The sequence below is a fragment of the Apostichopus japonicus genome, chromosome 20 (genome assembly GCF_037975245.1).
Source record: "Apostichopus japonicus isolate 1M-3 chromosome 20, ASM3797524v1, whole genome shotgun sequence".
Taxonomy (NCBI): Eukaryota; Metazoa; Echinodermata; class Holothuroidea; order Aspidochirotida; family Stichopodidae; genus Apostichopus; species Apostichopus japonicus.
This window is the reverse complement of record NC_092580.1, coordinates 20,997,294-21,023,770: the sequence shown is the minus strand read 5'-3', so window position 1 is coordinate 21,023,770 and position 26,477 is coordinate 20,997,294. Positions and strand designations below refer to the sequence as shown.

General features: G+C 35.4%; 1 protein-coding gene across 2 annotated transcripts in view; it reads left to right on the top strand.

Annotated features, from left to right (window-relative positions):
* The first annotated feature begins 983 nt into the window (after window positions 1–983).
* Window positions 984–26,477, top strand: part of LOC139960969 (uncharacterized) — a 47,316-nt gene continuing 21,822 nt past the window's right edge. For both annotated transcript variants that reach the window (XM_071959708.1, XM_071959707.1), the window contains exon 1: window positions 984–1,229. The gene's annotated coding sequence lies outside the window, so the exon portion shown is untranslated. The remainder of the gene's footprint in view (window positions 1,230–26,477) is intronic.

Sequence of the window (26,477 nt, the reverse complement as noted above, 5' to 3'; positions counted from 1 at the left end):
ATTTTCGCAAGATTATTTTCAAATATATTATTTTTTATGATTTAGTATAAAATTAGTTAATTAATTAGTATAAAATGCCGTTTCTATATTAAGTTCAATACAACTGACTTTTGATTCCAGTTAGAAATGACGTCACCATTTTTTATATATTTTTTTATTGAGTTGAAGATGTTTTTAAAAGGTGTCAAATGTTTTACATTGATATTGGATTTCGACACTTTGGTAGATTTCCATTACCCATAAAACCTATATTATATGTTAGTATAGGAAACTTGATTATCAGGTCCAAACTCTCGGGATGATCCAGTTTTCATCCATTGTTAGTAATTAATGACATCTGATTGGTTGCCATCTGTTTGTTTCAACCTATATAGGCTTGAGATTATCCCGCGAATTAAATAGCGTATTTCACAGAAAACCGTCCACTTGCATTATGGTCAGCTCATGATAACGACCATGCCGTAAGATTAAACATTGTTATTGACTATAGGTTCAAAGGTCATCATCGGACACGAAAAAAGAGGAATTCAACTAGGATGGCCTTTAGCAATCACCAAGAAAAATTCATGATCATTGAATTATCCTCATGCACCTATTTCGAGGGCCCATATTCAACCATTTCCAAGACCGGCGTTACCATGGTTACTTCTACAACTCAAATAATATCGAAGTCGCGTGTGACTTTGATCCACTTAGCATGGGTCACTAAAACCTCATAATGTTCATATATAGGCATAATCCGTATCTAAAAACAAGATCACATTATAACCCATTTCCGTATGCCTATACTTTACTACCTACGTTACCTCTGCACTGTGTAACTTCGAACGGACAGTCATTTTATCGATCTTAGCCAGTTGCCACTTGCCGCGCTGCGACAAGTCAATAATTATGCCCCGTGTATATAATGGTGGATGCCAGACTTTAATCATGGCGGACTTAATTCCCTGCAATTCGTTTCCCGTGCTCTGTACGTCTACGTGAGATAAATATATATATCGTGCTGTGTAGTATCGCGGGCTAGGAAAAAATTACGCCCTGTGCTTAATTTGTGCTCTGCCATGCACACTTTGTATTTCGGTAGGCTTTCAGAGCCTCTCTGTATTGCTTCCTTCTTTTTTTATTATAACATAATCTAAAACACGAGATGTGCTGGATCTCATTTGGAATAATCAGAACGGACATAATATTGGATTTCTCTACCGTGGAATTATAACAGAATTTTAAAGGTAGGGACATGGAGAATATAAAAAAACTCTTCCCAGTAGCTTGTAATAAACTATAATGGCAAGGATACAGAACTAGTCTGTCATATTACCGTATGATATGCTCGGTGAGATTGATTCGATGAGCATGCACGCCTTTGTATATAATGGCGTTATATGCGCGAGTCAATATACGTGTGCGAAGCAAACGTCTTTGTGTTGTTGTAAGCATTGTTGCATAATAGGCTACGTTAGGCCTATGTCGTTTGTTTCAGCTGCGCTCGTATAAGCTCTAAACTACATTGTATTGAAGTAATTCTTGAATTTATTGCAAAAAACGTATTTATATATTTAATTGTTATTATTTTACGTGATGATATTACAAGTCTATGAGTAAAAGCCGAACCAGCTGTATACGGCAATGACAGCCCGAGCTACAGGTCTTTTATAGTTCTCTTCACAAGTAAATCACTAATTCACACATTATATTCTTGTGCTTGGGAATTAGATTTTAGTCTTCTTACTTATATTTCTCTTCTATAAATAGCTTCTGAACAAGGGTATGGTAATCCTTAAAATAGATTTAAAATTGGACAACGCTGATAAAATAACAAACACCTTGCGAGAAAAAAATCTTTGAATTATAATTATGTGATAAATATGCTTATATATAGCAAGGAATGAACATCGTGTAAATAGGTATAGGCCTATCCATAGACTTTAATATTTAACTTTGATGTTAATATTCAGACTTAAGGAATTTAAAGGAAATATTGACAACAGTGTTTTATTTTACCTGAATAAAAGAAATTTTGATTTAATTTTGTTATTTGTTATCTGGAAGGAATGGAAGAGAAATTACCTATAACAACGGATATATGCTAATGCCTTGTTGCGTATATCTCTCTCTCTCAATTAGGTTATTAAGGTTTTCAGTGGATTACGATTCAGTCAAGCCTTCTTGATTATGTTTTATAATCATAACGGCAGTTCCAAGGTATCTACAGAGACCACTGTGAAAAAAAGGATTCGTGGACGTTTCTTCTGATCCGTTTTGGGCAATTGTAGGGCAGATTTCTTTCAAGGCCTTAGCATTATTATGACAAATATTCAGGAAAGGAAATATTTACAAACCGGATGAAATGTCACCCATCTTTAAGCTCATAATGTTCCAACTTCATCGTTTAATCAAGGCGTGAAAGCTACATAAAAACAACCACTTTAACAAGCAAACAAATTTAAAGCAAAGTAAGGCAAAAATAAAGCAAAATTCCAACATGTCACGTGTGCATTGAAAGGTCATTTTGGGTCAGTGCGTATTATGAATCATGACAGTCAATTTTCATTGCTAGTTAATCGACGTATAGTTTTAGTTGTTAGCTACCCACAAGAAAGCGCTATACGCAGTATTCAGCATTAGGTTTATGCTGCTGTATATTGGGCCCCTCCACCTCCATGGCTGTGAGAAGCGTGGTGGGTTCGGGCAGAGGAGGGAACAAATGAAGTGACTAGGAGTTGTTGGGTTGGGGGGGGGGGGGAAGGAGGAGGAGGGTTGAGAAGACATTAACTCGCGGTTCCAAAATATTATCACAAGTTCTCATCATTCAATCCACACTGAAATTGATACCGTTGCTCAAGATCCCTGCAAGACATCATATATCTCAATGCGTGCAACTTGTGCAATTTGAAGGCGAGCTTTTCACGATTTCGATGAATCGTGTAAGATGTATTTTTTTACCACAAAAATTTAGTTGTATATGCTTGATAATTCTGTCATTATTTAAAAATAGCCACGAAAATTCATATTAAACCAAATTATTAGGCTTTAATTCTATGAACCATTTCTATCATCATTTGAACTTCCACTTTCGATAAAACCCAAACATATAAAATCTAAGGTTTTCATAGAATTTCAAATAATGAGACTATATTTGATGTTATGCTTGACGCTGAAATAACCACCACACAGTGTTGCATATATTATTACATACACCCCTTTTACATATTAACTACAGATTCCAGCCGTTACCAGCCGTTTTAGATTATGAAATATACTTCTCATCTTTACTATATAACTATCGTCAAATGTATACCTATCTCATATTCTCTGTTGAAAAGAAAGCCCTACAAAATGATTATTTAAAATAGGCTACATCATTATGAATTCTTTACTGAAAAGCAAATTCTTATTGATGGGATTACCTTATACAGGAAGTATAGCCAAAGGGATGTCAGTGAATATGTAATGAATGCAACATTAGTCATTATGGGCCTCACATGCATGCCCGCAGGTAAAATATGCGCCTCTCATGAGTTCGTTATTTAACCCATAGATAGCTGTACATTCATTCGTCCACATGGCTATTGTGTGTAAATTTTGATTTGCTCAAGGCGTTATGATTTATAAAGATGTCATCTATATAGACGTAACCATTAGCTGAAAGAGAAGGGAGTATAAATGCATATACGAGCATAATGCACTAAAACCATTCAAATCCAATTTACCATGAGTTACTATGGTAACTGTTAGATATTCCACTTCAATGATATAAAAATATAGATTTCCTTAAGGAGAAAGGGGTACTAACTGTGAGTCGCTTTTTTTTTCAAATTTCGCTAATTGCCAAAATCGACCTTTCGCGATATTATGTTATTTGAATGACTATATACCGCAGTACGGTTATTAAAGCGTCGAGTCACAATGCGAAAAGTGGACTGCTGGCTACGATAAGCCATTTCTACCTCATCGTCAAATATCGTGCTGTGTTCTATGTATACCCGAAGGTCACTCATATCCATAAACAGTGGAAAGATCCTTTGTTTCACACATTGAAACCACTTTGATTTAAGTAATTTGAAAACTTGAAATGAAATTTCTTATATTATTTTCACCTTGAAATATATTTACGTGTTTTTTTTTATCCAAGATATCATATTTATAGCAAACTCTAAAGCAAAATGTAGAAAAGGAAAATATATTGAAAGTTATGATAATAAAAATGAAAATAGTAGACAAACACTACTGCAGTTATTTTCTTCGAAGGACAGTTTCTAGCTCAGTTTTGTAGTTCCCTTAGCGAGAAATATAGTTTAAGGGAAATGTGTATATGTATATATATTTTACTGTATGCACTGACCTACAAATTAACGTAGAGTTTATAGTATATAATACTGTTATACATGTGTTATACTTCAATATATACCCGTAACTTAAATATTGCAGTCTGTAGGATTTCCTAAATTTGAGTTCCTATGGTTCCAGTTTATTGAAAAATTCCGTGACCTCCTTTAACAAATACAGGAACAACCATAGGGGGGGGGGAGCAATTTTTACTATACGACCAATGTATACAGTGGTACACAATATAACATTTAACTTCCCTCAAAATTGATAAATGTAATGACATATTCATGTATAGTCACAGCTAATAATCCACAAACTAAACAAATTGACAATTTCATATTCAAGGTTCCGAATGTAATATTTACAAGAAATGAACCTTTCGCAATTTAGAAGTATGGTAAAGCAATTACACGCCAACGTCTGTTGTAACCTTGAAAAACTTTATAAAAGGTCTCATTTTGAAATGAAGTACGGGATGCGAAAAACGCGGGTGTTCCTCACAGTAATATGAATTCTAGCGCACCAACTGAACAATTCAAGGTTAATATTCCTATAGTGGTTCCTTATAGACGGAACAGGGGTAGGACGGGCGAGGGGTTGGCCGTATTGGGGGGGGGGCGGGAGCGGGGCGGTGAGGGTGGTACGGGTCAGGGTTGCCAGTCACAAGTCACCGTTTCTTGTAGATAGGAAAACAAAGACATTATGAACAACGCAGTGATGGTATTCGTATTTCTTCGTGATCAAGATTCATTATAAGAAATTTGACATAAAATATGAAATATTTATAAAATGTACTTCTGAAGCATGTATGTATGAAAATTGAATACAATTTATACATTTAATTTTGTGGAACAGTTTTTGCTTATATTCTACATTGCAGATTTTAGACCTTAAAAAAAATCTGTAAAATATATTTCAGCGTCTCCAATGTTTTAGCTCTCCTCGCTTTTACTCACACACACACGCGCGCACGCGCGCGCACGCGCACCCGTACACGTAAATATACACATACACACAATTCTATACTTCCCAGTCTCAATCTTATTAATCCTTACAGTCATTCCGTCATCTGGTTAAAATATAATAACATTTCATTTCATTCCATTCCACGATCCAGAACAGAAGTTAAACGTTGGATTCATTTTGAAATTGTAATTTCAGTTTACCTTCCAGTTTACCCCACTCATAATTTAAAAAACTCGTTGCAGACCTGGTAGAGAGGGGGGAAAAGCTGCAACTGCTACAGGGTAAATATGTTCTTGTCAAGGATATCACGATTGAAGGTACATTGACGTATGTCTACTTAGCTTCAATGCCATCAGCGTATACATGTAGAGAGAGAGAGGTAGAGAGAGCGGAGAGAGAAAGAGATGTTTGTGTCTTTAAAGGTTACTTTTTTAAACGGTACAAATATATCCGTACGGGTAATGATAGCTTGATTATGCATAAGATCCTTACAGATAGGACAATTCAGTATAATTCCAGATTTTTCGCGCGTGATTTAATAAGGAGCTTACAGTCAAAATGATTGTACTGCAGGTTTTTGTTTTGTATTTATATATATATATATATATATATATAAATAAATATAAATATATATATATATATATATATATATATATATATATATATATATATATATATACCTCCAATTTCTTTCCTAAGAAATGAGGAGGGTAACAAATAGACAAAAGATTACACACGTTTTGTTTTTATCTAACCAGAGTATAGTAGATGACAAAGCATAGGCTAGAGAAGAGCCTGCTACAACCCCCCCCCCCCCCCCACCAGCCCGATAAATATTGACCTTAATGACGGGAATTGTATATCACGTCTACAACTAATGAAATAAAGAATCAATGTTTAAATTAATTATTACAATTTATTTAAAAATATTTTTTTTATTTGTTATAATATGCCGTCACCATGTGTGTAAATAGAAATTACCCATCATGTCCTCTTTGACTTGCACTCTATAGTAACCTTGCACTACCCAATAACATACAGTAGTACACCCCCACCCCCCCCCCCCCACCCCCTACACACACACACCTCCCCCAAATTCCATGATGCCCCAATTTTGATAAATATGCAAACAAAGTTAATGTATATTCATTCCAAGAGTTTAAATTACCGATTCCATGACGTCACAAACTCGTAACCATTAAATTGTATACGTTTAAATACTGCATATGCATATTGTTTACTGGTGGACAATAAATTAAGCTTTACATAAATTGACCGTTAGGGAATATGATTCGTCGTGAAGTGTGTACACGGAAACTACGAATGCCAGCGTCTGTGACCGTATATCAAAATTATCTATGGTTAATTGGAACGTGCAACAAGAGACTTCCGTCCTGGAGCACCGCATCACCGTCACTGGAAAGTGACATCTTAGTTTGCACGAGTGATTTATGGACGATATGCTTTGACGTCATCAGTTCCGGGAGGGGGGGGGGGAGCTGTCATGTACCGCAGACGTCTATTAATAATGTTTCAGTGTCTATTAATGCAACACAATAGTTGGGTTTTGCATTGGGTTATCTAAATAGATCAATTATAAAAGATAAGTATTCTATTAATCAATTAATACTGAACATTCCCTTTTTTTCTGTCTGCCTGCAACTTCATACCTTATCCAATCTGTGCATTGTAACTATTGGCATGATTGAACAATATAACTTAATTACCCCTTTTAACATCTGCAAATTAACTATAAAGGAAACAACGGTAAAGAAGTGTGGGTACTTAATTAATTATCTCCCATCAATCATATTACCAACAAGCTAATCACTTGATTAATTGAATAAGATTCGAATGACAATGGTGCATGGTCAGAGTGACAGTGACAGAGTGACAATGGTTATGTCAATCAGCAAGTATAGATAGATACACAGTGATCGGTAATTGCTGTTCATCCCGAGTGAGATTCATCAGGTTTCTCGTGTTTAGTTAGTTCCGCCTACTCATGAATATTGATGTGAATGACGTAAAACTGCCAGTAAACTACCATGTATTTTGATTTAGTAACCTATCACACTAAATCAACGATGTGTTTAATAAAGACATACGTGACATGTAGGCCGCTTATCACTCTGACTGATAACTGCGCATTAATCTCCATGGTTACAATGAAGCATTGCCTATTACATGTGAACAATGTATGTGGCTATCCTTTGTCAGTAGTCTGCTTCTTGCTATATATACATGAATAAAGCGATTGAAAGTGTCATTTAACTTCAAAGAGATTCCCGTCATAAACGTTTATCTTGGAACAAATTCATCCTTGCTTTCCAACATCAATCCCATAACGTTGACAAAGCCTATATAGCCTATACATAGCCTATATATAGCCTCTATATGTAGCATATATATAGCCTATACATATATCATATATATATAGTATATATATATATATATGTAGCATATATATTTATATAGCCTATATATATATAGCCTATATATATGTATATATAGCCTATGCAACGTACAACAATGTTAAGGTTATTCCCTTGTGGATTGCGACTGGCCTCTTTGATATTAAAGGACAGCACATGTAATATATGGTTGCTTCTTCACCAACAGCTCGCTGCAGCCACCTGCTCGTACCAATCTACTTCAATATAATACTGTATATACTCTCTCGACCGGTCTCCTATAAATTAAACACAGCTTTGCTTTGGGCTTAGACATCATGCTTGATAGCATTTTTTAGGGGTGAAACGTAACACACAAGAAGTAAAGTTCGGCCTCATGCCGTATATAGTTCTGAGAAGCTAATTTCATTTCTAGGTTGGCCGAAAGGTAGATTATGTCGTAGATATAACTGAAAAATCTATCGATTAATCGATAAGAAGATTTACTTTGGTTCAGATTTAAAGAACGAACGAAGTTACATTTATTGGTAGCTTGATTTTGTTATTAACATAAGGAGAAACGGCTGGATGGGGAGGGAGGGAGGAACGGAGGATCAGGGGAGGTTATATAGTTGTCTACAGTAAAACATCTTTCTTCGTTTCTTTATATGCGTGAAAATACGCTGTGTGTAGCTAATTGGGCAATATAGTTTTATTAGATTTATGGTCAAATAATATGCTATGCTAGTGATGACCCACGGATAATTTGACTTATTTCAGTAATGAATGCTTACTCCGTCTGAGAAATTTACATATCGTTTGTTGTTCTTCAACTATGAAATCTATAACACATCGTTTGTGATTTGTATGAAATGTTACATATTTTGCATGTATGAAATCTCATATATAGTTGTTATTGTATGATGTCTTACGATGTCTTACAAATCATTTGTTCTTTGTATGAAATCTTACATATTGTTTGTTCCTGTGTGAAACCTTACACGTTGTTCGTCCTCTTGTATGGGATCTTATATATCGGTTGTTCGTGTGTATGAAATCATACGTTAGGCTCTTGTATATATGAAATTCTGCATATATGGTTGGTTCTGTTATAGAATTTTAGTACGTTCTTGTAAGATATTGTACATAGCGTTTCTTCTTGTATACGATCTTATATCAGGCGCGGCGGAACGGAAAAATTATTGGGGGGGCTAATGTGTGGAGACTATCTAAGCGGAGCGCCACCATCGGTTGGCGCGGAGCGTACAAGAAAATTTTGGGTTATTTCAAACCTCCAGATGGCCGGAAACGGCACTTCCCGTGTGTTTTATGCTGCGAATACCTAGCCCTAAAATATGTGTCTCAAGCCTGCAATTTCTCAGATTGCACGTAAAAGTCTGTAAAAACATTGAAATTTGTATATTCGATGGTGTTTTAAGAGAATTATACTCGTAGTGTACTCGCAAAGACATTTTTTAGTGTAGTAAGGGCAGTGGCGGAGCTAGGGGTATTGGTCGGGGGGGGGGGCAAGAATGGTCTGTAGGGGCGCTTTCGACACTATCTAAGCGGAGCGCCACCACATGTTGGCGCGGAGCGTACAGAAAATTTTGAGTAAAGATACTCCCTAGATTGCAGGAAATGACCCTTTCCGGGCCTTGCTAATTTGCAGATAAACGGAGAATAAATAGGTGTCGTCGCCATTTTGTCGGAAAATTACACCAACAGAATATGACAAATGTCAATAGGTATATGAGAGCGCAATAAAATAGTCAATAATAGCGAATAAGTAAGAAGTATAGTGAAAAGCTGAAAAGGGCGCCAGCAGTCCATTTGAGTCTGTCAGGGGGGGGGGGGCATCCGCCCCCTGACTGTATATATGGACGCTCCGCCACAAAGTAAGGGGATGTTGGAAAATTGTCTGAAATGAGGCAAGTCATTGGCCTAAGACGAAGTTGTGTTACGCTTGCTGGTACTCACACTCACTGCTTCCACTTTTCACGGGGCGTGAAGACGCGATTGGGGTGACAATGTGGTCTATAGCCAGGGGACGGGCCGAGGGTCCCCCAGCAATTACTAAAATTATTACACCTATATAGTATACGTGTGCATCAGACAGATCGACAAGTATGCATTGAAAAAATGGGCAGATGCACGTTTCGGAGCCTTGGTAAATATTGGGGGGGCTTATCATGCATTTGCCCCCTCAACTTTTTCATTGGGGGGGCTGAGCCCCCCCAAGCCCCCCCGGTTCCGCCGCCACTGGTACTCACACTCACTGCTTCCACTTTTCACGGGGCGTGAAGACGCGGTTGGGGTGACAATGTGGTCTATAGCCAGGGGACGGGCCGAGGGTCCCCCAGCAATTACTAAAATTATTACACCTATATAGTATACGTGTGCATCAGACAGATCGACAAGTATGCATTGAAAAAATGGGCAGATGCACGTTTCGGAGCCTTGGTAAATATTGGGGGGGCTTATCATGCATTTGCCCCCTCAACTTTTTCATTGGGGGGGCTGAGCCCCCCCCAAGCCCCCCCGGTTCCGCCGCCACTGTCTTATATATAATTTGTTCTTTGTAAACTCTAACACACCGTTGGTTCTGGTTGTAAAATTTACATACTGATTGTTCTTGAATGAAAGTCTCAAACATCGTTGGTTATTGTATGAACAGTTATAATCTCATCAATCTTGATGAACCTAACTTCCACGGATTCTATTTTAGAGACCGAGATTGGAAAATTTTGCTCATTAAAAGTTTCATTGCGACCTCGAATCTCCAAGTATGAATTATTCATAGTTGTGCATTTATATGCAGATTCCGTAAATTCATATAAGTTACCTTCCGCAACGATGACATAAAGATATAGCGAGCCTAGATTTAATTGACCTAAATTTAAAGTAGCGGTCGGCGAATCGTCCCTAGAATAAATGGAATTTTGATAGCTAAAAAGAAGGGAAAAGAAAGAGAATAGAGCACAGTAAAGATCGTTTGTCAATTATATATGACATCAATTCCGTGTGTTTTCGTTTGTAGTCACCGCTGATATATTGAAATATAGAGTTAAGTCGACAAATCCACCATATTCTGATTGAGTTATGTAATAAGTGTGTTCGCATTAAACTCCAAAATAGGTAATTTAAAGGTGACGAAAGTCAAACCAACATCATATGGGTCTGCATGATAAAGATAAAAAAACTCTCCCAAACAAGTAAGAAAAGTTGGTTTTTCATTTGGGAATTATCAAACTTTTAATGATCATTCGCACTAATTATACGATCGATGACTTGAGCAAGTCTAAGCCTACATACTGACTTCACCCATCAAAGCCTCTCACAAGAGCAGTGTATCATTCTCATATATGGCTATGTACAATATCGTCTTTATTGTCGGTCGTATTTTTAGTGTGACATTCAACAACACGTGTCTTTATTAAACCAGCGGAGTTGTTAAAGTCTTTAATGAATCCAGCCGTTTGTATTCGGACAGCCTGACCTTGCTGTTGATAACCGTGGTTGATATTTCGTGCTAATGTACACAGAGAAACATGACAAGGAAACGAATGTTAGTTGAATAAATAAATGTTTACGAAAATCACATGAACACTGTCTAAGTGACATTATGAGTACCTTGTTGAAACATTTTTTTCTTCTGTGGTCAAAGATGTTGTTTTTTAAGTATATATTTGTATACCTTTCTACTTATCACTGTGCACCACGTATATACTTCGTGTATATGATATGTACAGTAACGTGAACAGAATATCAAAGGTGACGCGAAGTGGGGAGGGGGGGGGGGGGCGGTTGGGGGATTCTTAAATTGACCCGACTGATTTAGATAGGAGCACGAAACTTTATGGCATAAAGGCATATCCAGGATTTGATAAATGGGCGCGGTGTGGCCCTGGCATCCTCAATGTAGGGGGTGCGGGGCGGTCCTACTCCCGGGAATATAAAGTGTAGACGTCAAATGGTGCTATCTGAAGCAGACTTAGACTAGAAATTATATCGAGAATTAGTGGTAATTCAACAAACACAAGTCCAACATCTCCTCCATAAAATTATGGATACGCCCATGACATACGAATATAAATCCATTTGAACAATGAAACTTGAAGTTTTACTCTTATGTGATGGATTCCTTTGGGATTTATCACATGTAACATTATCTAATATATGCAAACAGCTATATAGTTACAGTGTATAGGCTATATACTGTCAAACTGGACTTGCGGAGGAAGGAAAGATGATTGATATGAAACAAGTTTTGTATCTATCAATAAATTGTAAACATATAACCTTTATGTAGACGTGTCTCATGTAACTCGTTTCCTTATTAAACGCCGTTGTTCAATTTCCTCGTTATTTTGGGTATTTTTCTCGCGGTGACGATAAAAACTCTCAATAAAAGGAGAAAATATGACTGTATAGGAGTGTAAATAAAATAAACGAATGTGTGGATCAAAATACATTCACCTTAGCGTAATTAAATATATAACTAATTGTATAGAACTCATTTCCTCTCTACAGAACGAGGTTCTTGTTTCTTTTTCTCCCTTTATATCCGTATCGTAAAATGTTCACAAATACCATATAGCTGTAGGATCTTATGAAATGTCAAGTCACTATATCTAATGGGAGAAAATGTCAGGTGCCAATTCAGAGATTATCAGACTCAATGAGGATGGAAATTAATGTCGGATAAAAGATGTATATTATTTTTTTTCCACATGCATTTAGTGATAGAACGACGAGCATATATCTGATTAAATTTTCAAAATAAAACTTATGTAGCCTTTGAGTCAAACACTTAATTTGATCGTTAATATTACAAATCACAGTGATTAGAATAATTGCATATAGCCAAGAACTGAGGTAAGTTATTATGAGAGGGTTTAGGTTATTATTAGGGATGAGATGTTCAGTGGCATTGAGGGTATAAGGTCGGGCATCACGGAGAATTATGTTATCGGCCACCTCTTTTGCTTTTCTTCATGTTTCATGAAAATACACTATTCAATTTCTTTATTCAGTATTTTACCGGGCCCCTTTTAGTAGACCCGGGGCCTGAAGCTGTAGCCTCTCCTGGCCCCCTCCCTTCTCGTCAGACATTAAGATGTTGTGCGAGATGGGGGGGGGGGGTGCCCTCCTATCAAATTTGCCGATGATACTGCCATGGCGGGTCTATATCCATGAAAACGATGACCGGGCATATACCTTCAACAGCTGCAGTCATTCGTAGAATACTGTGAAACTAACTTTTTTTTCAAACCCTATCTTACCTTTTTATTACTATTATCTGTATACGTGTTCTTAGATTTATATATTTGTTATGACTTGTGTGAGTACCACAATTTCCATTAATGGAGTAATAAAGTTTTACTTAACTTTCTTTTCTGATGTAAATTAACGCAAAACTAAAAATAAAATATACAGAAACCTTAGTCACAAAGGAAACACAAGTGGCTCAGTGTTGTCACTTCCAGTATTCCTTCAAAGTTTGAATCAGTCTGCTTTGTAAAAAGAACCCTCCCCGCCCCCCCCCCCCCCCCTCAAAAAGAGAGCATGAAATCTTCAAAATGGCATAAGAAACCTACTTCGGAGTTTTGGAGAGTTGTTCATCGCAAACTTAATTATCACGTTGAATCTAATTTACTTATTATTGTTGGCCTTGCATTTCTATAAGCGATTAACAACAAGTAATTAAAATATATCGTATCCAAGAAACAAATGAACTCTTATGAAAGTTAATAGCTATTACATTATATGATGACATTTCTTTCACCATTACCATTTCCACAGTTTAGTAACATTTGGCAGTTGTTTTTCATAGTTATAACATGCGAAAGACACCTTCCGTTTACAACAAACAGCCACCACCCCCCCCCCGTACTTCCCCATACTATGACATACCCAGGCCAATAATTTAATAGAACAGTTAGTTGTTATATGTGATCCTTACATGTTTACATTCTCCCCTCAGTCTTTCCTTATCATTTCAAAACTCGAATAGATAAAGTGTCACTCTTTTGGAGAGACCTTTCTTGCAAACAGTGCGTGTTTTCGAGTTAAAATATATCCACTTTCTGAAAAGAACTGCACTCACGCTTAACCTACTTTTCTGCATTACACTCTATATCAGTGGGATGGAACCCGTCGGAAAAATTCGGAGTACTTGACAGCTGTTTTACCCGATTTACTCATAACCTCGTGAACTACACGAACGAGAAAAGGTTAATCAATACAGTGAAACTGTTTGCCAAACATAGAAAGAAAGAAAGAAAGTACTTCAGTCACACATTAACTTAAATTCAATAATTTAATCATTCAAATTTGGCATTTTTTGCACATTAATCTTAAATGTCATTTTTGGTGATCATTTTGACGATTATGTGTAGGGATGCATTTTTCTTCGATTTTACCATAAATTGCCAATCTGAACGACATTGCAAACGTCAGTGCCGCTTGCTTATACCTCATTAGTTATTGATGCTATGCGGCAGCACCATGCTATGTTAATTTCCTTTCAGGCTATGTCCCTGTGTGTGTATTCTCACCACAATGTCGTATATATACTGCACATTACATGTCCCATTAGCTATCCGCATATGATTATATCCGTGCAAATGTATTTCTCATTTCAATCTCAAATAAATCTTCTACCCAAAGATGGCATAAAGTCCAAGGTACAGATGAGCAGATGATATATTGCGATATATTATTATGATTGTTCAGTACGCCATAATTATCATTCATATAGTAATGAAAGTCATATATAAACACTGTACGGAGAGCCATCAAGACCGTAACGGCGTACAGTTGTAATAAATCACCCCTACTCTCTGTAATAGCTCATTACAATCCACTAATGTAAACATGATATCTAAATTTGGATCGTCTAAGAAAACAAGTGATGTCATAACTCTTCTGTAGTTTATGAACATTGAAGAAAAGGAAACCTCGTATAGTTTTGCTTCGTTTCTGAAGATTCAAGAGACAGCTATCCAAAAAGAAAACGCTGTGATATATTGTGTAGTTTTTGGTATACGATATAAAAGTTGCTGATGTGTACCCTTAACATCATGTACATTCTAGTAATGATATAAGTGCGTTGGAGGTATTATATGTTATATACCACCTGCTCACAAATATGCATATTCTAATAGTTGAAAGGAATCGTCGTACTAAGGTATAATATAGGAAGGTCATAATCACGTGTCTAGAGAATGTCGCCAGTCCTCTAGACAGTGGCGTGCACAGCATTTCAGAGTTGTGTGGGGGAATTAGGTAGGGTCATGAACCCTTATGGTAGGGCCTTTGAAGCCGATTCCCATATATGCCGGCATTGGGGTACCCCGCTTCCCCATCACATCCCGAAAAAAATAAAACTTTAGACGTCGAATGCCGCCTTCTAAGGCATATTTAAAGTATAAATTAGATTTAGATTAGATATTGTTAGATTTAACGTAAGCTTAAACTTTTGTGTCAGTGTCAAAGAGGGAGGAAGAGAGGGGGGGGGGGGGATTAGGGGATGTACCGCTCCGACACTCCGCCGAAGAACGTCATGGGACCCGAAGGAATGTCCCCGCCCCCCCCCCCCGACTGACGATAGAGGTGGGGAGGCTTTGTGAATGCGACTGCCTCGAGACAGATGCATGACACATTCAGTTCCAAACTATTTCAACGTTATTAGTCATTCCAATTTCAAGTATGTGGTTTTGTTTTTCATTTTCCTCACTAGCGTGACTAGAGGATAGCCAGATGTATGTTTGTTATATGAAAAAACCCATATAGCTCGATGGATGTGTTACCCATTCCGCGATAAATGACACTGGATGATATTTCTTATTCTATACTAGGCCTATATTCTCTTTCAACTTTCAACATTCGATTCGACAAGCTTCTGTGTTATGTCTTGAAACTTCTCAAAACACTTAAAAAAAACAACTGCATACAAAAATCAGAGCTGTAATCCTCAGTGCATGACAGTGAATTTGTTCTTTCTTTCAAGGCAAAGAGTGTAAGTTATAAAAATTGCTTAAGTAAATTAGGCAATTCAAATTAATCAATTTCACTAGCAAATGTCGAATTATTAAGATCACTCGTTATCAACGCTCGCGGCCATTACGACTGATTTTTTGCTTCTCGCTATATATACACTCCTTCCGTGTCTGGTTAATAAATACTGTTTACACAGACTATACGGTACGCTAATAGCAGTTGAATATAAATTAGAAAATTACGCTGGCTCTTTCATCTTGAGATTATACTTATTTGTTTAACTATTCTTTAATGTACAAAGTATTTCATGCCACAAGAGGGTTACGATTGCCATAGCAACCGAAAGTAAGTTTGCCGAGCTAATGAAATGCCAATATGTTGTAAAACTCTTTCGAGAAATTTACTGTGAATTGTCACCATGGCATGCAAATGCAAATTGAACCAAACAAAAACGACAGATATTGTTCAGTAACACTTGCATCATAAACAATACACCAAAATCATGTCCTGTTGTAATCCCATAGTACAAAAATGATGTCTGAATCATTGTAATTTCTTATCGAATCTTACCCAAATATTTGTGTGTTTTTATATATATTTATATGTTTTTTTTTTTTTTAATTTGCCTTCGTAATATGAGTTTCTCTAGCATTTGATCCCGCTTTTAACAGCTTGCAAAAGGTTCAATTTTCTACAAAAAAAAACAAAAAAAAAAACATGTCACTGAACATTTATGTGAATGTGAATTTTAGTTTGGAAAACTATGATACAAATATTAAAACCTATAAGTTATAATTACCTATAGCTGTACTCTGACATTTGTAGTTGCAATTAGAAAATATGACGTAGTGATAAATTATGCAGTTATAATAACAAATCTTATTTTAATGAGTTGATAACGTGCAGTCAGAATGACGGAGAGCAATAACAATCTGCAGTAGTGTCTGCTGCCCTCATAAAGCCTATCCATGCTGTTATTCAAGTTAGGCTATTCACAATAACGGCTGTCATATCATATAGGCATCTTCCAGCAAAAAATCGAAGCAAGTCATCCAGGGTTTTTTCACCATATCTTGTGGAGCCCAGAGCTAATAATGTTTCTCTTCGGGACAGAGATCTATCTGCTTATTATCCATGTGGAACATACTGTAGGAATGTGGAAAAGTCATTAGGACACATTCAAGTACTTCATGATATGACAAGCCCATCCCTTTCAGGGAGCCATATCTGCAGTAATTCGTGATTTAGAGCCATCCTGGAGCATTTGCATGAAATTAGAGCTTTATACATGACATTGATCGATTGATTGATTATTAATTACTGGTAATTAAACCACACGAACACACGACGTTTACTGCCATTGAGTGATAAGATCACCACACTAGCATCCATGACAGAACGACGCGGCATTCTATAGCTAGTAAATATAATTTCCTATGATACTACAACTAATATCCTAAAACGTTACACGTATAGGCCAGCGAATCACAAATTGTTATGATGCTTAGATGGATAAATATTATATAACAAAGGTTATTATTGTCACTTATCTTGTACATGGGATATCAACTCGCTAAAGAAGAGTCAGAAAAACTCAAACCTCTCCACTATTCCTAATTAGTTCGCCTTCGTAGAACACTTATTATTCATATTGATGGAGGCACCCTTACCGCTTGGTCTATCTTTAATGTTTGTGATCCTTACCAAACCTTCCTTATACTCACACCAGAGAGTTTCATGATTATACAAGCCTCATTGGTCATTCATTTATAAATTAATAACCGAGGATTATTTTATCGATCCGCATGCTCCTTCTATAATTCGATCAGATTTTTCCAAACATTGCTAGAATTGCAGAAATATTATGGAGGCTTTGATTACGAAGGTATTTTCTCTACCTTTGACCCCCCCTTTTTTTTCCTTGGGTTTCGAGAGGGACTTGAAAGACTTGTTATCAATTAAATATTGAAATCAATAACCTGTTATGAAGCTGTTGGCGCCGAGCGAAATCATTCAAGCAAGTCGTACCAACGTCTGGAACTATAACTGTATTCCCCCTTTGGTTGGCTGTCTTTTCTTAATAAAGAGTGTTTTTATAAATAAATTCTAGGACTAGACATAGCCTACATCACGCGTGAAAATAATTGTGTTTTAGGAGGATTGGCATATCTTAGGGGATATGAGAATGCACAAAATACTTGTATCATCCTAGCACATGTGATGGCTTTCCTGAAAAAGAACGTTTGATTGGAAAACTCAAGCACAATCAAAGTTACTGTATAAATATTCATGATGATAATTAAGGCAATACTCACCCAATTTTCCACACCCCCACTAGTTTCAGGTTTTGTGAAAAATGTGTGCTAAGGAAATGTATTTCATTTGTTAATGGCAATTCATTCTTTGGAGTCGGATACATCCTTACAATTGAATTGTAACTATTCCATCGTGCAATACATGTTTTAATTCATTCTTTAGTATCTGAATTCGTACGCTTAAATTAGCTATACTTTATGCAAGACTGCCCAGTTTTAAGTATACGCAAATGAAAATGTCATGATCTGGAATGCAGTAGTTAGATCTTAGCACCCAAACTGGAATTCAACAGACTGTACACGGTGTCCGTCACATGCCTACGCTAAAATCTCCTAAACAGACTGTGCTTTCTGCAGTACTGTTAACTATTAACGTATGATTATATTCCTAAGAACAAAACAAAATTCTGATAATCGTGTATAGCTTTCAACAGAAAGTTCGATAAACTCTGAATGAACCCCCCCCCCCCTACCTTATATATATAATGATAATACATCTTCGTATTGTACACAATATATTTGGCTTAGGCTATAGTTCGACATGACATATAAAAGCTAGCTATTTTCATAACTACCTTCACGCACGCCTCAATAGTGTGCGTTTGTAATTTGGCCAGCCGAATAGGCTCACAATGCGCTTGGCTTATCAAGCAGTACAGTCTCTCTTTCATAATTCATCTCTTTCACGTTTTTATTATAGACAATTTTTTTTTACTGTGTGTGTGGATGAGATCTCGACAACGTTATTGAACAAGACAATAAAGGTATATATAGAAGCCGCGTTATGAGGGACGACTTTAATATAAATTTACTTGGAAGTCGTATAAATGCGTGAAATATGAAGAAGGATAATTAGCCTTTGAGGTATAATCTTCATCTAAATTGGATGAATCGATCAAATAAATCATTTTTTCTCTCCAAACTTCTCACCGTTTTGTAACTTTCATGCATGGATGATAAAAGTGATCGCGGTACATTTTCTTAAACATTTGTTTTTACATTTTTCCTTCCCTTTGTAACGTCCCTGTTTCAAATTCATTAGAGCCATGCTCGCATGATTCAAACTTCTCATGAATGTAGCCAAGCATATAAAGTAACAATAAACCTACTGCCGAGTTACTATGGATAGTTCAAGGTTTTGATGATGTTTTTCTTTTCATATTTTTATCTTCTTCATTTTGTCCCAGTGGATGAATTGAAAAAGAGAACATGTCTCTGATGTTGGTCTTGTTAGTAATGTCCTGTTCGTTATGACAAATACTAAATAATGTCGGTTTGTATTGTCGCCAAATCTTATCGCTAAGTCTAACATATTGTTTGTTAAATACCAAAATGACCATCTTTTACGGTGTTGCTTTAATAACGTCTGGTACGGGACAGTAGCAGTTCCGCGACAAGTGTGATCTGTCAAATCTCAGCTGGCTGTTTGATGAAGACAAATATATGGTTGCGATTTCAGAGACAGAAATTTCTGCATCGCTGGTGATGAATCTTTCATCGCAGTATGTTAGACGCAGCCTGCTTCTGTTTCATGTATAGCTGAGACTGTGTAACATCTAGCGCTTCAACGTGTAGATATCTTTCTAGTGATTTACGAAATAATCTAAAATGTGTTTATAGACTTCCTTATGTGCAAGCGAATCTGTCAAAGAATGGGGGGAAAAAATATAAATTTCAACCTTGAGATGGTGGTTTTGTACGGCTTGCGGTGTATACGGTCGAGGAAGCACCACATGCTGTAGGGAACTGAATCAACTGCGAGAGCATGTTAAGCCAGATGAAACACTCATGTCATCTGGAAACCTATATATATGTATGCGCTTTTATTCGATTGGGAGGCCAAAAGGGAAAATAATGTGCAGATTGATTGTGAGTCAATCCCAAGAGGGTAATATAAATTGAAGGCAGCACTCGATGACAATACTTTTAGTTTTCATTGCATAATTTCAACTTTCTTAATACTAATCAGTAGTTAGCTAATAGTTAGTTAATAGTTTACCAGCTAAGTTGGATTCCTGGTTTCATGGACTAAGAATCTAATAGTTGTCAAAAAGCTTTAATATAACCTGTGCAATTAAAAATAATGTTTGTGTGACAAGAAGGGTATGAATACACAGCAGCATTTAAAAGTTTCGGAGTCCAAGTGATATAATCTAACTAAGTTTTATGTACAAACGTGAAATATTGTGAATTTTCTTCCTTTGTCTCATATAAATTCTTATTATTAAATTACGATAGATTGTTAATTGTCATTTCCTATTTCATTCGTTAATTCATTAATCAATTTTCGAGAACATTTAGAAGACACGACACACTTGGTGGATTTACGCTAAATTCCTAAGACAGGTGAACTTTAATTAGCCGATAGAACGGATTTGAATTTTAAAGAATCAACCACGGTTGGATGATACCACAATAGCTGTTATGTAAGCAAATATAGTTTTATATGCATTTTTCGATACATATATACGATAACGACAACCCCCCCCCCCCCAATAAAAAAAAACATCATTGAAACGTACATTACAGCGACACCAGACGTGCGTTAGTTTAATGGGTATAGTCTACGTGATATCCGAGTATGCATTGGGTGTTGAATTAAATGGAAAATCAATATTCTCATGCACGTCCTTTGAGGGGTACTAGGTTTCCCGTTTCTTCGTGTTAAGTAATCTTGCATTTGACAAAAGTTTCAATATCTATATATTTATATCTTGAGACTTTTTCAAATGCAAATATATATATATATATATATATATATATATATATACGTATATATATATATATATATTTATATATATATATATTTATATATATATATATATATATATATATATATATATATATTTACACATATATATATATTTATGTATATGTATATAAACCCGAGGTATGATGGTCTCATAGTGCTTGTTAAGGCTGCCAATGTACACAATTACTGTTGTTTTATTAAACATTTTGGCAACAATGCCATGCATTTAGCTTAACTATGAGGTGTTTGTGTGGATGAAATCCAATTCGATCGTCTTGAAGCATTCAAATATATGTTACCTGCAGTTTATCATGCCGGGTGCAAGCATCGTATCTTCAGAAACTCCTTTTGGGACTTCTTATAGCAGAAGTATACGCAAGGCTGTATATGTGCCCAACTGAACGAGGCGGCTCGAAATGTCAAAAGTTATACATATCTCCAAACACCTTTGTCGTTAAATATTTGTATCATCAAGCATTTGAATGAACGTATGAAGGTACAGTTTAACTTCAACTTGGTCATCCCTTTACACATATAAATGTGATCTCTGAATACATATGTTGGTATTAATTTACATTATAAAACCATGGCAACTGCAGTCTTAATTGTGGAAGCTATAAACAATACTATTAACATATATAACATTGAGGTCATTACACACAGGCTCTCCAGTTTGTAGAGTAGGCCTACGTGCGATTTCGCCGATAAGGTAGTTACTGTATGTCAGTTAGGTTTCACACTTGTCGAGATCCGGTTACACCTATACCCATGCCATGACGTGTGACATCTGACTCAAGAGCTTCCCTTTAGCTGACATATTCACTAATCTTGACGCCTTTTAAGAGCTCTGTATTTCGGCAGTTGGCGGCGAATGAATTATGTTGTTGACTGTATGTAAGAGACTTCTTGCCTCCTAGTAGTCGTTGATAAGAAAAATACAAGGCTTCCTTGTCGGGAATTAATTAGTGTTATACTATTAGTTGGATTCATCAAGTAGTAGCCTTTGCCACGAGCAAGGTGAATAAAATGTCAGAACGTTGAAATTGAATGGAGGATTAAAATGAACATCTTTTCCTATAAATTAATGAGTTTCAGGCTATAGGCATAACGAAGTCCTTTAAATACTACACGTTTTAATCATCTCTGAACTTAGTGTCCCGTAAAAGGAATGCCTCAAGTCCCAAGAGAGGGCAGAAATTTAATTCAGCAAATTATCAACGGTTACTTTTTGTCCAGACGGACGGTCCAGTGTTTGACGTTATATCAAACACATAGAAACGGAATAAGGTTTATACGTAATATTTTATACGTAGAATAAGTCCGTATACAAAATTAAGGAATACAGAGTTCTGCGCTTTTGATGGTATAACATTACACGAAACTTACATTACTGTTGTTAAAACTTAAAACAATGGGACGGTTTGAAAACTATCTTTGTGAAAAGAACCTATGATTAATATATAGTTCATATATTAACACCGAACTTTATCTTGTACATTTACCCCAGCCACACTTATAACATTTAATTATTAAATAACATCTAATGTAAAGCAATTTATATTTAAGAGCCGTGTCTTGATGAAGACCAACTGTTGGCGTTGATATGGTGTATACCAGATAGTATTCAAAACATGACTATCATCTTAATGTATTTTAATGCACAAACAGTAAAAGTTCCTTCCAGCACATATAACCAGAACTATAACTTAATACTGCATGTGTATAAGAATGGGTGTTATATAGGCGTAGGTAATTCTGTAATCAGAATCGGATTTAAAATCTGTGAACACGAAACCATAGATTGTAATTATTTATTGAATCTAGTGGAATTTATTATTTATCTTAAGCTTCTTATTTTCCTATCTGAACTAATTTCCAGTGTTCATACCTGTAAATTGTAATTGTAAATATTGTTTAATCCACATCCAAACACAGACTGGTATTTAGAAGATCCAATCATTTTTTCTTCTAATAACTCAATCCAAAACTTCACTGGATATAATAATTAAACTACATTTAGCAATACAATACAAACTTCTTAACATATATAATATAGATATATATAGTATATATACATATATAATATATATATATATATATATATATATATATATATCTATCTATATATATATATGCATATATATATATATATATATATCGAATATCGAATATATATCGAGTATATATCGAATTATCGAGTATATATCGAGTATCGAGCAAGTAAGACATGTCTTCTATCATAAACCTAACTTTTAACCTAAATTTCAGTTTTTCAATTTATGGTCAGAATATGAAAAAAAGAGAACTTAATTGACATGTAAAAGTATAATTATTTCTACCATACAGTGAGCAGTGATTAATATTATGAGAATCTCTTAGTGTTTATTCAGTAGTCCTTGTCGTCAATTGAGACTGGAAGCTAAGTAAATACTTATACAACGGACGGGTCGGAGAGCAATATAAAAGTGACCCCGGGGCTATTGATCGAGAAATAGAGTGTTATCGATTCTTCGCCAGTTCTGTCTCTCTCTACTTCTATACCAACACGTAAGACTATTTACGACACACAAATGACTATATGTGAGACTACATGTCTTCCTCACCATTCTTTGTATACATGTATACGATGCGAATTAGCTTGAAGCGTTTGATGCATATCTCTGCATATTCACATAATGAATGTATAGAGGATTCATCATAGCTTGGCTACTTATCACTTCAGAGTTTATCAGCTGTTGTATTATGTATACTGTTCGCAGACGACAGTTACACTGAATTCCTAACCGCAGTTGTCTGATAGGATATGTTATATCGCGATAAGTTTTGTCTTGAAAACAGAATGAAAATACTATAATTGTAACTAATTTTTTTGTACCCGACGTTTGATTGAAAATTGACAGTTGTGTTCATTATGTTAATGAAAACGATGTTGTTTGTTTTGCTTTACCAAAAGGGAAAAAAAATGCATTTTACAAGGAAACTGCATTTAATTTTTTCATACGTATACCTACTTTAAGTAGAACTTGAAAGAAATGAAAGCAGGCAAATGTTTTAGTTTATACCTGGCGTGATGTAATTCATGACGATTTACGTATAACTTTTTGGTAATTATATATAACTGTATTAGACTAATGTTAGGTAATTGAAGGTAATGGATAGTTGAGTATATTTAAACTGAATTAATTCACGACAAATATGTCCATGTCCATTTCTTGTTCTTTCGGATAACAATGAACAAACAGATACATTCTCACAGTATACTAATAAAAACGTAACTGCTAATAAATAATTTCAGTTTCTTACTTTTATAGCAAAACACTTGTTTAATATTAGTATTATTGAATACTGGATTTATAAATAAATCGGTTCATTAAAAGACACTATAAATATATGTACGAAGGTGAAAGTATAGTTAATACAACAACAAAAAAACTATACTCTTCTACAGTGGCAAGTGGAGGTGGATTTTCCCGCCTTTTATAAAACAAAAACTGTTACAATATTCCCGTTTTGTCAAGTTGTAAAGTAGTAGGAAAAAACGATTTAAAAACAAATAAAATGCCAATCAAACGTTTCTAAATGAATATGACAGGTAAAAAGCTGAAACATATTCCTTTTCCTGTTATATATACATTTTACATAGAAACACAAACATACATACGCAGGCATATAAACATATTCATGCAGGCATACACAATTTGAGGACTAACAGTTGTAATACAATCTACACTTTTATTACACTCACTTGTTATTTTAGTGATCTTGCATAATTTCTGCATCATTGTAGTTATATGATTATCTATTGTGTACCGTATATTTATATACCAAACTCCAACTGAGATGTAAATTTAAACCCTCAAGATTCGCACTTTCAACAACACTTCGTCCTGTGAATATTATCATATCTTATATTATTATTATTATTTTTAATATAAATAACTGATTAACGTTTCCTCTGTTACAAGTTCAACGGAAGAGCATCCCTTAAGGATAGCTACAGCGAAGCATCATTTTATAACACCTTTGCCTATCACTGATGTGTAGAAACTGTGATCATTGGTTTACTACTCTGAAAATCTGACGTATCTGCATATCATTCATACTGGATTTAAAAAAAAAAATTAACGAAAGATAATGTATGAATTTGAACTGGTGTGTTGTGAACGTACGTTAGGCATTTCGGAATGATGACTGCTTATGTGTCTGTTGGAACTTTAGATAAGAATTCATGTCGGTACAAATGGCATGTACTGTGGTACGTAAAACTAATATTTGAAATGAAACAGATCAATGTATGGTTGTATTGTGCCAATGTACATAGATTATTGTAATAGCGAGAAGGTTAGCATAAACAAAGAATTAGTAATTCATAACACTGACAATCTGTTTGAAAAAGACCATTTTCGGAGATGCTTTGTGAACATGACTGCGTTCAACTACCGTGAAAGTTTGAGTACCTTAGTTTTGGATTAAAGATAAGGAATCGGCAGTTTATATTGCTAAATCGGCATTATATATGGCTAAACACGATGTTGCCAGACACCATATTTTCTACGTACGTTGTTTCCATAACTAGTTCTCATCGTTGCTGTGCTGAATTTTGGTTCTTACTATCCATATTTTAACTACATATCGGCTCTCAATCGAACTTCAAAAAGAGGAAGTTGTGACGTCACGCAAAATCCGGCATACTATATTGTTGGATTCCGCTGAGACGACATAACATCTTTAATATTAGACAGGTTAGACTACTTACAGAGATGGTTCAACCAGCAAGACACCACTGCTGGCAGTTTTATGCATTTCAACTGCAATCACAAAAGTACTTGTCCATTATGTTTAAAACAATTCAATATTTATGATCTAAATAACGTTGCCAATCTTTTAAAATACATGAACAACTGCGCAGTTGATTAAGTTAAGTGTCTTGACGCCCTTTCAGTAAATATTTCAATAACAACGGTCGTGTGGGACCAAGCCACACAATCATTCAAATGGCAACGACATTTGGGTATACTCTGAAGCGAAAAGAACGATAAGCGAATGGGATTTGCTTACCTAGTATACAAACTTACGTCTTGTACATAATGAATCAGAGTTGGTAGTTTACAAACATATATGTATATATAATATATATATATATATATATATATATATATATATATATATATATATATATATATATATATATATGAATTATGCATAATTTCCTTACAAAATACAAGAAACCTCAACCAGTCAACAACACTCTCTTATACTTTCAATACTCTCACGTTTATATGTAAGCTACATTATATACAAATATTTATCTTAGATTGATTAAGGTGTTTTTTTGTGCAAATCTTGGAGGAGAGAACAATACCTTTCCTTTTATGCTTAAGCTCTTCGAAATTCTATACAGAGTTGCCCATTGATTACTCGATAGGATAATATTCATTTTAACCTTACATGTCGTAGCTGCAAATCATCTATATATGACAGAAGGTCAGTTGAACTCTTCCCTTTCAACAAGGAGAAAATCAATAAATGATTATCCAAATAGTGAAGTTTTAGTCCAGGAAATAAAAAGCAAACAACATATTTCTGGTGCCAACTCTTATGTACTTTTAAATGACTAATCTCTTACCAGGGTCTATTTTATGGGTAAATATAGATGACTGAGAAATATTTTATAACGTACTTTGTTTTATCATAACCATTAGCATACTTCATATTAGTCTT